The sequence below is a fragment of the Carassius carassius genome, chromosome 32 (genome assembly GCF_963082965.1).
Source record: "Carassius carassius chromosome 32, fCarCar2.1, whole genome shotgun sequence".
NCBI classification, from domain to species: domain Eukaryota; kingdom Metazoa; phylum Chordata; class Actinopteri; order Cypriniformes; family Cyprinidae; genus Carassius; species Carassius carassius.
This window is the reverse complement of record NC_081786.1, coordinates 6,297,283-6,311,118: the sequence shown is the minus strand read 5'-3', so window position 1 is coordinate 6,311,118 and position 13,836 is coordinate 6,297,283. Positions and strand designations below refer to the sequence as shown.

The following is a 13,836-nucleotide window of genomic DNA, read 5'->3' as shown; positions in this document are numbered from 1 at the left end:
TCTGGAAAAAAAAATCATATTAATACAGCTTTTGCTCATCTGCAATACATAATTAAATAATTTATTCTTTCATTCATCTTGTTATATTATTATTATTATTATTATTTTTCAGATTTACACATTTTGGACAAATTCAAAGGTGGTGTTATTCCAATTTATAACCTTATTTCCTTCCTAAATGTAGTGATTCTACTCTGATTATGGAGTAATGTTACTCTTGGCCAGGCTTCCAGAGATTTGACACTCGTAATTGAATCCTGAGGCAGCTCTTCAGTTGTATTTATGATGCTGAATATGTTGAGAAGGCGGGACGTGAATTCCACTCTTGGCCGTATATCACTGCAGAGGTGTAAGGCAGTGCAGAGCATCTTCATTCATATATGCTGCTGAGAAGATGGAGCTGAGCAGTTGTTTTGAGGTTTGCTTGGTTTTTTAGATACTGACCCCTGCTATTTTATCACCCTTGCTCGATAGCTTATTATGAATCTGCTTAAAAATAAGGCTCAGATAACAGTCAGAGGTTACTGGGAATAATATGAACGTTCTTAAGAATATCAAAACAGTGAGATAATACAATATGAACAAGATTTTCCATGTATATATGGATTTTGATGTGAGAGGACAACAGGGGGTGAACTTTTCCACTAGAGGAAGCGTTATGGTTTATGAACTCATATTTAAATTAGAAGCAATGGTTTAAAAATAGATTTGTGCCTTACAGTACAAACACACAGCATTTCACTTCACAATATGTTAACTGGAGTGGATTATTGTGATGTTTTTATCAGCTGTTTGGACTCTCAGTCTGACGGCACCCATTCACTGCATTGCGCTGTTTTGCTTTCTAAACATCTTTCTAAATAACCATTTGTTATTGAGTTGAAAAGTCCAAACATTGAATCAATCAGCGATAAATTATACATAAGTATTTTAAAATTATGTATTAACTAGATAGCTTTGCATTTATGTGAAATATGCATGTAGGCTATCCTTATTAATGTCAACTCGCTCACTTTAGTGAAGCAAAAAGTGTCAGATCAGATTAAGCTGTTGTTGCACCAATTCAGACTCTGTTCATAGCTTATTTGTTGTTGGTGATCTCAAACTGAGGCCTGTAAAACATTTCTTGCAAATTCTAAATGTTTTTTAGAAATGTTCTTCTTCCTCAAGTCCCCTGAAGTATTCATTATTTCCAGGCCCTGGAAAGCCATGTTTAGGGTATCTCAAGAATCATGATTTCTGGCCTCATATGAATTAGCAGATACACAGACAAACTAATTCCCTTCATGTCTAAACGGTTTTCCTCAGGGAACAAATATTTTTTATAATTGGCCAGTTGAAAAAAAGTGAAAAATTTCTTCTAGACGTGGGTGGTATTGGGAGCTTAATTAAACCTATGAAAAGACTTAAAACATATGATTTGACTGGCTTTCTGCCGACTTTGACAGTTTGAAAATTTTAGTTATGTATAATGCAATATTTAGCTCTATACAGTGCTGTGATGCAGGTACCTCCGAACCAGAGATATTCTTTTAACACATCATACTGTCTTACAACTCTTAAGCAAGTACACTGAGCAATCTGGGTCTGATATCTCGGCCAGGTCAGTCAAAAGCAAACTTGTGTGGTCATTACTTCCACTATTCTGATTCTTGGAGAGAAACAGAGCTCTCTGTCAGTCAGTCAGCTCACTCTGTCACTGCTTGCTTGACTAGGTGTCACAGATCCTGGACGGTGTGTGTGTGTGTGTGTGTGTGCTGCTCTGTAGTGTGAAGGCATTGTTCTGAGTGAATGGCTAAGGTGAGACACTGAGTGGCAGGAATGTGGGGCATCCGTCATGTTGCTATGGTGACTGTAAGGAACATCTGTACCAGAGAAACAGTGCTTCACACTGTGCTGCATTAATTCACTATGCAGGTGTGTACAACAGCTACAGTACTCCTTCACGACACAATACAGCATTATCATGCCATTAACATTAAAACAACTATTACTCTGACATAGACTGTGTTTGGTTGCAAAACATCATTTCAGAGCTGCTTGTATTCTATTATTTAAAAGCAAAACAAATCCAACATTAAATGTTTATCTGCTTTTCACAAGTTCGTCTGCTCATTCAGCCCTGAAGGAGGCTCAAAACCTGAGGCTCGGTTTTGAGCTCTGAGTAAGAACCACTTCTATAATGATACTGTGTGGAGGAAAAAGAGGAAGAACTAGAGGAGAACAGACAGAGAGAGGTGGAGGGATGCTGGAAGAATTGTCACTGGAACAGAGCAATGACTGCAGCTTATAGTATATATGATCATAACGATTATTGGCAGGACTGGATGAATATAGGCTCCTCCTGAACCTGTGTTGGGAACTTCATTTGTTGACTAAAATCAGTGGTGGTAACCAAATGGTAGGTGGTTTTACATGGATTCACGTCATACTACATATATTTGGCATTACCATTATGTATCTGTATCAGTAATAGAATAACAAAGTTGTTTGTATTTGGACAGAACCAAATCTGAGCAAAGCTTAAACTAGAAGTGTCCAAAACTAAATTAAGACAACATTTTTTTTAAGATATATGGCAAAAATCTGCTGTAAATTAATTAAGAAATTAATAAAATGTGTTGTGTAATAACTAATCAATAAACATAGTTTTCATTACAATATACACTATTATTATTCTTTGTTAGGGTTATGAACTTTAGTGCTGTCTTCTTCTGTTACGTCTGCATGTTCCTGTTTTTCTTTATATGGTTTGTTCCTGTTCTGTTTAAGCTCTTTAGTTCATTTGTTCGTTAGTCATTATTAGTTAACTCCCATCACTTGATTGCCCCTCGTCAGCTGCTCTATTTAGAGTCTCCTTTCTGTTCAGTTTACTGTCGATTTTTGTTTAGAGTCCGACAGACTTGTTAACATTACCTGGAGTCATTCTCTTTCATGTATTCATGTGGTTTATTATTAAATACTATCTTCATCTTCATCGCTTTTCTTGGTGGATTCGTGACATTACTATTATTATTATTAAATGACTCAGACGTCAGATTTCAGCCATTTCATAAGCTTATTTTTTGTGTAATATTTTACATTTTTGATGATAATTTTTAAAAATCATTAAAATATGCACCATTTAAAACAGTGCTATAATAATAATAATAATAATAATAGACTTGTTAATTTACTTATTTTGTTTATCACTTGACTGCAACATGGATATCAGATTTGAACATGAAACGTTTTATAAAGCTCAAATTTATGTAAAATTTAAAACTGTGTGGATATGTTATTTCATTTTTTTTATCACAATATAAAATATGTAAATAATAATAATAATAATAATGTACTATTTTCTTTTAAAGGTTTTGCTCATTGAGATTTTCATAAAGTTCGAAGTGCTGTAATGGTTTGGAAATGTTCACAAGAAATGCCACTTTATCCTTGTGCTCGCTAGATGATGGTTTTCTTCTTCTATTATTTAGTAGAAAAGAAAGTTCAGGACCAGCAGGTTGCGCCCTGAGAACGCCCATCACACCCTGATTCACTCAGACTCGAGAGGGATCCAAACTGTGTCAAATTTAATGGTCTCAGTGAAGGTCTTACCATCCCTTCTCTAATCAAAGAACCCGATGAAGTCTCAAAGGGTGAAATTGAGCCTCAGGGGAGTAATGGAGCCCATTAAACAGGAAGACGAACGGAGAGAGCGAGCAAGAGGTGGAAAACCTGCTTAGTAAGGCAGCGCAGAGATTTTTACAGGTTTCTGCAGGCAGAATGTCTCATGGAGAGGGTAACCAACCCAGAGATGGCTAATCTAGTTCTTGTTTGCTGATTAAATGCAAAGAAAGAGAAGTGCTTTGAGTGTGTCTTGTCACTTACTACACAAATGAAAGTGTGTGTGTGTGAATGCATGTGAGGGTGTGGCTTCATCTGTAGAGCGAGACAAAGTGGTGTCAAAATGTTTGTGTGACAGTTACATGGATCTTGTACGTTTAGAAGAAATATGTTAACATATCCTGAAACTGTTACAACAACTACTGTATCTCTCCTTACATATGTCCAAACTAAGAGTTGTGGACATTGGTGGAGTGCTAGATTCAGTTCAAACCAAGATGTTTGGGTGGAAATCTGTGACAAATGATTGTTGTGACTGTAGGTAGTAACTCGTCTCTCATGTTTCCGTAGATTACATTCAAATAGAGTCTGAACTCTACAGAACCCTCTTAAGCAGTCTATTTTGATCAATGCTAAGAAACCTCCTCTTCCTTCTTAACACAGTGATAGATGGAGCCACAGATGAAAAGCGGCACTTCATATGAAATAATGATAAAAGTACCCAGAATGCATTCTGTTCTAATGGCCTCTTCTCTGTGAATAAAGGAAAATGTTAAATAGAAAGTATTTTTTTATAACATCTAGAACGTTGTGCAGTGCTTTTCTGACATCCAGACCAAAATCCACAGGATTTTAACAGTCACCCTCTCTGGTTTTTCTTGATAAATATTTAATGGCATCTCAGCGTTTGCTGTTTTAACATGCTTGCATTTAAGATATTCTCTTTTTCGTACTGGAAGAAGCAGCACAAATCTGTTTTATGGAATAAGAAATATGTGAAATAACTGAACTGTTTAAAACGCTGACGTTGTTGCTGACTGTTGTGTGTAGTGACATCTCAAGCTGCTTGTTGTTGAGTTTAATGCATCTATTTTGTCTCTTTTTAGGTCTGAATTTAAATGGCCAGTGATCTTGACTCCTGTATATCAAACTAGACCTCTTATTCAGATCATGTCTATGCATAATGAAGCAATATCTACATTAATGCAAAATCAGCACTCTGTAACCAAGGACATAATTAATTAACCTGATCTCATTTGTAGGTATTTGTAGATGTCTATATGTTTATGCATACAAATTTGTAAGTTTAGATGTATTAAAAAATGTGTAGGATTTACTTTTGCTGGTACAATTCACAAATTATTATACACACAACTGGAATGACTATATATACTTTTTTTACAGTGTAAACTGAAATGTACTATATGCATCTAAAAAATACTGAAAGCTAAAATAATTTTTTTACAATATATATTTTAGTTACCTTCATACTGTATACATATATTTATATTATAAGTGTATTTTTTATAGTTTTTATAGTTCTTTTGCTATTATATACGCTGTATATATAGACACACACACACATACACACACACATTTTTGGACATAAGTACTGGTAGCTATTATTCCGATGCATATCATTTAGTCACATCACTTTTTTGATGCATATTTACAGATTTATTTAGTAATTAACATGTTCAGTTATCAAATAAATGTTTTTCCATAGTCTGTGTGAAAGTGTTTAAATGTTTTTATTGTAGCTTAGTAGTTTCATTCAGCAATTTTTATGCAGAATCTTACAATATAGCGTGAAATGTGTCAAAGGATACATGGCTAATGACAAAATTCCTGTCTGTCTATGGGAAAAACTGCAAAAATGTTCAGCCAGTTGGCTCTAGTACCAGACAACATGCCGGTAATCATAGCTCATAACCTGTGGCACCTGCCACTATATTCAGGAGACACTTTGACAGGAAAAAACAATGAGGCTTGTAGCTTTGCTCATCAAATTCTCTGCAACACTTATTATCATGTAGGTTTCCAAGTCATTACTGAAGGTACAAATTACACGACGCCCTGCCCGACGCTGGCATTCTGTCCTCGACTCGAGCCTGCATCTATGCCAGTCTGCACTTCTTAATTTGCTTATAATTGACATTAAATGTACCCTTCAACATGTTTATTAATTTTAGAAATCAAATTAGTGCTCAATGGCTGGCTGAGGAGTTCTGAGATCAGTGACCTGATATGCCACTGCTGCTGGTTTCCTCCATTCTGAGGGCTTCGGAGTTATACAACACGGCCAAACAAGGCAAAAGCACGTGGAGGTTTTAATATCATTGCATGCGTTTGAACTGCATTTGCACAACTTTTGTACATTGTTCCAAAAAAAATTAAAAAAATAAAAATAAAAACTCGATCCTTTACTATTTTATATGTAACTTTGGTCTCTCTGTGGCCATCTGTGGTTTGAAATATAAAACTGCAAGCTATACAAACGTGTTTTATTATTTTTTTTTTTTAAGTTGTGGGCCTATTTTATTTAATGTACTTGTTCAATAAGATTTCCTTAAAAAAACACCTATAGTGCATCTTAAACCACATTATCAATGATAAACCTTTCATCTTTAGGGAACTCAGTTTTTTCTTTCCTTTCATTTGATCATATATTCTATGCTTCTATTTAATTTTAGGTTTAGATTTAAACAAGCAGAGCCCAATTTGATTGATTGTTTATTTGATTGATTGATTGACCAGACGTAAATGTTGCATTATCCAACTATATTATTTAAAAATATATCAAATTATCTTTTTATTAAACAAACAAACAAGCCAATAAATATATATATATATATATATATATATATATATATATATATATATTTTTTTTTTTTTTTTTTTTGTCAAATGAACTTTTACATTTTTGTTTTTAATAGTTTTGTTTATAAAAATAACAAAAACATTTTGAAATTATAAAAGAATATATGCTTCAATGCCTTTACATAATTATACCTTTATAAGCCTTTACTTATACCTTTGAATAAATGCTGTTTTTTTCTTAACTTTTTATTCATTAAAAAAAAGAAAAAGAAAGAAAGTGAAGCAGACCAACTGTTTTCAACATTGATAATAAATCAGAAAGCAGAAGAGACTTTTTTAAAAAGATAAAAAATCCTACTGATCCAAAACTTTTGAATGGCAGTATATATATATATATATATATATATATATATATATATATATATATATGTATGTGTGTGTGTGTGTGTGTGTTTGTGCGTGCGTGCGTGCGTGCGTGCGTGTGTGTGTGTGTGTGTGTATGTATGTATATATATATATATATATATATATATATATATATATATATATATGTATGTATGTATGTATGTATGTAGCACAGATGCATACATCTGTGCTACACAGATGTATGCATCTGGCTACACAGGTGCTACATCTTTAACACAGATGTAACTGTGTTAAAGAAGATGTGCTGTCCTGATCTAGAAACGCAGGTTATCAACTGCAAGCCGTTCTATTCGCCGCGGGAGTTTCACTCGTTCATTCTGGTTAGTGTTTACATTCCACCTCAAGCGCATGTGAGCTCAGCTTTACAGAAACTCGCTGAGCAGATCACAGACACAGAACAACAACACCCGGACTCTGTTTTAATCATTCTTGGGGACTTTAATAAAGCCAATCTCTCCCGTGAACTGCCAAAATACAGACAGCATGTTACCTGTCCCACCAGAGACAGTAATATACTGGATCACTGTTACACCACAATAAAGGATGCATATCACTCTGTTCCACGAGCAGCTTTGGGACGTTCTGATCACTGTCTGGTTCATCTTATACCATCCTACAAGCAGAAACTTAAATCTGCTAAACCTGTAGTAAGGACTGTGAAGAGATGGACCAGCGAAACAGAGCAGGATTTACAATCTTGTTTTGACATCACAGACTGGAGCGTTTTTGAAGCTGCTACCACCGATCTGGACGAACTCACAGAGACTGTAACAACCTATATTAGTTTCTGTGAGGATATATGCATTCCTACCAGGACTTATTTAACATTCAACAATGATAAGCCATGGTTTACAGTAAAACTCAGACACCTTCGTCAGGCCAAAGAGGATGCCTACAGAAATGGGGACAGGGTCTTGTACAATCAGGCCAGGAACACACTGAACAAAGAGATTAGAGCGGCTAAAAAGACCTACGCTAAAAAGTTGGAAGACCAGTTTACTTCCAACGACTCTACTTCAGTTTGGAGAGGACTGAGAGCCATCACAAACTTCAAGACACCATCCCCTTGCACTGAGGCTAATCAACGACTTGCCAACGACCTGAATGAGTTTTATTGTAGATTTGAAACCCCCAACACCCACTCTGACCATCTCCCTACACAACCATTAACACCTCCTGCAATCCCCCTCTCCATACCTCCTGCTCTTCAAATCTGTGAAGATGATGTGCGCCAGGTCTTCAAGAAAAACAAAAGAAGAAAAGCACCAGGCCCAGATGGCGTTACACCAGCCTGTCTGAAAATCTGTGCTGACCAGCTGGCCCCCATCTTTTCACAGATCTTCAACAGATCTCTGGAGTTGTGTGAAGTGCCTTCCTGCTTCAAACGCTCCACCATAATCCCCATTCCAAAGAAACCCAAGATAACAGGACTTAACGACTACAGACCTGTGGCTCTAACGTCTGTCGTCATGAAGTCGTTTGAAAAACTGGTTCTGGCTTATCTGAAGGACATCACTGGACCCTTACTGGACCCCCTGCAGTTTGCGTACCGAGCAAACAGGTCCGTGGATGATGCAATCAACATGGCATTGCACTTCATCCTGCAACATCTGGACAAAACAGGGACTTATGTGAGGATCCTGTTTGTGGACTTTAGTTCGGCTTTCAACACCATCATCCCAACAACCCTCCAGACCAAACTGACCCAGCTCTCTGTTCCTAGCTCTATCTGTCAGTGGATCACCAGCTTTCTGACAGATAGGCAACAGTTAGTGAGACTGGGGAAATTCATGTCAAACAGCTACTCCACCAACACTGGTGCCCCTCAGGGATGTGTTCTCTCCCCTCTGCTCTTCTCCCTGTACACCAACGACTGCACCTCTAAAGACCCCTCTGTCAAGCTCCTGAAGTTTGCAGACGACACTACAGTCATCGGCCTCATCCAGGACGGTGACGAGTCTGCTTACAGACAGGAGGTTGAGCAGCTGGCTGTCTGGTGCAGTCTTAACAACCTGGAGCTGAACACGCTCAAAACAGTGGAGATGACTGTGGACTTTAGGAGAAACCCCCCTGCACTTTCCCCACTCACCATCATGAACAGCACTGTGGCTGCAGTGGAGTCATTCAGATTCCTGGGAACCACCATCTCTCAGGACCTGAAGTGGGACAATCACATTGGCTCCATTGTGAAAAAAGCCCAACAAAGGTTGTACTTCCTTCGCCAGCTGAGGAAGTTAAACCTGCCACAGGAGCTGCTGAAACAGTTCTACTCAGCCGTCATTGAGTCAGTTCTGTGTACTTCAATTACTGTCTGGTTTGGTTCAGCTACAAAATCAGATATCAGAAGACTACAGAGAACTCTTCGGACTGCTGAAAGGATTATTGGTGCTCCCCTGCCCACCCTCCAAGAACTGTACACATCCAGAGAGAGGAAAAGGACTCAGAAAATCACTCTGGATCCCTCACATCCAAGTCACCCCATCTTTGAACTTTTGCCATCTGGCCGGCGCCTCAGAGCCGCAAATACAATAACAGCAAGGCACAAGAATAGTTTCTTCCCCCAGGCAATCTACCTCATGAACAGTTAAATGTCTCCCACTTAAACTTATGCTTATGCAAAAATGTGCAATATCCTTATATTTATTTGTTACCCCTCCATCCTAGAACATTCCTGCATCTCACTCAATCCTATTCCATTATCATTTATAGCACAATTGTTTATACACTTATTTATTTGCCAATTTGTAATTCTCCTGGAATTTTTTTTTTTTTTGTCTGTGTGTTGTTGTCTCTGTTTACTGGATGCTTATGTCACTAAAACAAATTCCTTGTATGCGCAAGCATACTTGGCAATAAAGCTCTTTCTGATTCTGATTCTGATTCTGTATGTATGTATGTATGTATGTATATACTTTATATTTTTATTTTTATTTTAATTATTTCTTAGACAGGATTTATTCGTAATTTTTTTATACCCTAAACCAAAAGTCATTATGGCCAAGTTTGAACTGTTGACCCTGGTTTGGGCATCTCTGTTCTTAAGCACTGTAGTGATAATTTCTAATTTCCAAAGAATTACATAAATTAATTATTTGATGGATATATTTTTGTTAATAGGCCCCCTTAAAGATAAATATTCTTCATGAATTGTCTTAGTGGGGTAATTTTTCATTTAAAAGTTAACTATTTATTAGTTTTAATAACATCCATCACAACTGCAGAGACTGAGTTGTAATATTTTACTTGCATGTGGAGAAGTGTTGCACTAAGCCTATTTGCTTCCTTTGACTCTGGCTGAGGGTTTGACAAATATTACTGTACTCTCCTGATATCACTGCTGTTTTCTGAGGATTGCCTCCTTCAAACCGCTCTCTTTGTTTTCCCTCCCACTCTCCCTCTCATATCTCTCTCTTTTAATTCATCAGCACTGGACCTTTTCGGGCGCGTGGCACCTGTGCTGTGACTGTATGCCGTGAGCCTGCAGTGATTGTAGGTAAACATGGCTCTATTGTTGGTGCTCCTCACGGGACTCAGTTTCTCCGTCCTTATCTGCCGCCCCACAGCTTCCGTACCTGCTCACCATTCACACATATTAATTAAACAACAATGCAGGGGCCGTCTCTGCGGGCCGAGGATTACACCTCTGCTTTAGCCCTGATGAAACCAGAGGTCATTGGCTCAGCCTGGAGAGATTTACAACTCTGCCTCTGAGCACATCTGAGACCTCTTATGAGCTCCCCACCAGCCACTGCTAGATTGGATTATGTTGTATTGTTTTTAACCAGGCCATCAAATAATACAGCTGCTGCATGTTCCCAACACATTAAGGAAAAGTAAATTTATTTGAATCTCATGTCATAATGAATTTTGTAAACCAGGTTGCAGAGAAGCAGGTGGGCAGAAGCTGCTGCGCCTTTACTGGACTCGGTCTTCATAACTCACTGTAGCACTAATGAATATTCATTAAACAGATTTCACGGCTTACTACAGGCACAAATTATGATTTTAGTTTATTTTTAACAGTTTTGGCACACTGGAATGTTTTGCAACTTCAAATGCAATACTTTTGATACAACTTGATAAACAACCGATAAACATTTAAATCCTTTCCAGTAACACTAAAACAGTGTTCCATACATTAACATGAAAATAACAATGAATGATACTTTTACAGCATTTATTCATCTTGGTTAATGTGAAATCTTCCTATACCAATCTTTGTTAAGTGAATTTGTAAATGAAAAATTAAAATGAAAATATCGATTAACAAATGCTGTAACTTTCCTGATACCTATTACTTTATGATACCGAATGCATTGATTAATGATAAGGAATTAAAGGGCTACCATCTTATTATTAAAACTAATTGGTTTTATTATAATAATTAAACAACTAATTAAACTTTCAATTGACATATTCTTGAAGTTAAATTTTGTCAACACACTCTCATGGCAATTTAAAACTTTCTACGTTTTGGTGGAATTAGTGGATAATTTGTATGAATTTTTAGGATTTAATTTGTACATTTTCATACATGAAACACATTGTGCCAACTAGAATGATTAGAAATCACAACCAACAGTTATAGCTTTTTGTTTATATGGAGAATCCAATAATGGTATATTTTGCTTCTAATATCATATTTCTCAAGATTTTTGCAAGGAATAGATCTGCTTCTTATTATACAGTGGCAAAAAAAAAAGCCAACTCTTTGGAATTTGTAGGTTTTCTGCTTTATTTGGTCATAAAATTTCCTCTTTATTAAAATGAAAGGTATAGACAAACAGAGTTTGCTTAAGATAACAACATTTAGGTAATATTGATTAAGATAACAGCAAAGATTATAATCTTTCCTGTCTTTATTGAACCCATCTCATGAAACCTTCACAGTCCAAAGGAAAAATTTACTGAATTTTACATTATTTTCATTCACTGGATTATCTTTCATTCATTCATTCATGAATTTCCTAATTTCCTACATTATTTACTATTTTTTATACAATTTTCACCCACAATAACTCCCTTTTAATGAATGCAAGCTAAATATATGAAAAAAATAGTCCAACATGAGTACATCAGAGTTGAGAGAAAGATATACAGCCCTTTTTTACTGTCTGTAACCTGCAGCTATTGTGTAAACCCTAGAGGTGCGTTTAATGGGCTCTTGCACATTGGCAGGGTCTGTTGTTCCAGTGCCAACAGGGGGGGGGGAGCAGAGATTAGCAGGTAATGATGTGAATTAGAATAATGCAGCTTGTGACCGTCAGGGTGTAAACAGGCGCATAAAAAAGCAATCACATGTGGGTAGCCGAGATAAGGGATTTACGGCAATACAAATTTGGTAATCCTATTAATGCGAAGCTCTGACTCTTGCTCTGGACTTCCTGTACCTCGTTTTGTAACACTGGGGAAAGGTTGTGAAGTTCGGCCAGAGAGCTCGAGTTGCGTCTGTGAGAGCGGTAGGGGCAGATTGGTGCTTAAAAAAGAAGAGGATTGGATTGATGGCTGTTGTGTCATCATTGTCAAACTGCCACTCCAGCAGAGTGTGAAAATAACTCTGCTGAGAGCGTCCGCAAACACACACTCCCATGGCTCCGAGCGACGTGACAGCCACAGACACACAGATACATTAAAGCGGACAACATCTCCCAGGCACGCCAAGCCCAAGCATGTGGGAATGATGAAAAATGCTGTGATTTTTTGAACCTGGCAAGCTGAAAAAAGGTCCTCTTCCTTTCCTCTGCTATTACGGCCGTCACCTTTTAGAAGCGAGGATCGCCAGATCCTCTGAGAATTAACCCTCCAGTCACTCTTCCTACAGGAAGTGCCACCTCAAGCATTTCTCATAAAGTAATTGACTGTATGTCAGTGCCTGTCAGGGAAGGAGCCTTTCCATTCTGCTGTGCCTTTGCAAGCTCAATACATTTTCTGCTGCTGGCATAGGTATGGAGATCTATTGTGAACAGCTAATCAGATCTGAAATCCAATTACTCTCTCCGTGTAGAATGATGGATTTTACACTGAACGAGAGGCACGAGGGTTCCATACAGGCATACGAGTAATAAATAACTCAACTCAAAGAAAAAGTTTCTCTGTTTGATGTAACAAAAGAGGCAGGTTGCTTCAAACTCTCTGTGTCAATTGTATTTGCAGTATGTGAGTGAAAGTCCGCTTCAGAGGAGCTTCCTGCGAAATGAAATTAGTTTTATTTTTTCTTTGAATCTTTCTGGTCACATTCCTGGTGCTAAAATAATCTAGTCAAGAATGTTGGAATGTTTTAGAACAAAATATGCTGGCATTTAGGCCAAAGTCATGATGAAAAGGATGTAGAAACAGATATTTCTTCTATATTGTGAGGTATACAGTATCTGAGTATAATGGATTATCCATCCATCTTCTTCCGCTTTATAATGGATTATCAAAAAAGAAAAAAGAAATGTGCAGGGACTTGGTACTATTTGATGATTGGATTTTCACGTGTGGGTGTTGCAATGTTATTATTCACTGAGTTAATATATGGTCATGCACTTCTATAAATTATTTTAATAGCACTTTTAGAAAGTATTACCACTTTTATTCATGAACACTACAAGGCCAAAAAATAAAATAAAATAATTTCATCCCGATTTGAAAGAAATAAAGTACAGGCAGGCTTTTTTTTCATGCAGAAAATTTGACAAAAAGAAGCATATGAAAACTCTCTGGTTGCCAAATGTTAGAGCAACATGTTCATAGTCAATTAAACTTTAAAATGTGCACCTGTAGTTACTCTAGGCTAGGACACCTGTGTAAACCTAAGGTCAATTGACTTTTTCATCCACTTAAAATTACCAGTTGATATAAAAGAATTGCCCAGATATCTCAAATAGTATCATTTATAAAAGTTCTAGCTTTTATATATATATATATATATATATATATATATATATATATATTGTTTTATAATCCAGTAAAATTCTGACATTTTTTACTCTTTGGCATCAGTGA

At 36.8% G+C, this 13,836-nt stretch overlaps 1 long non-coding RNA gene across 2 annotated transcripts in view; it reads left to right on the top strand.

Annotated features, from left to right (window-relative positions):
• LOC132112508 (uncharacterized) overlaps nucleotides 1-6,011 on the top strand; it is a 186,367-nt gene extending 180,356 nt beyond the window's left edge. For both annotated transcript variants that reach the window (XR_009424970.1, XR_009424969.1), the window contains one exon: nucleotides 5,796-6,011. This is a non-coding gene — a long non-coding RNA (uncharacterized LOC132112508). The remainder of the gene's footprint in view (nucleotides 1-5,795) is intronic.
• Nucleotides 6,012-13,836: the final 7,825 nt, after the last annotated feature.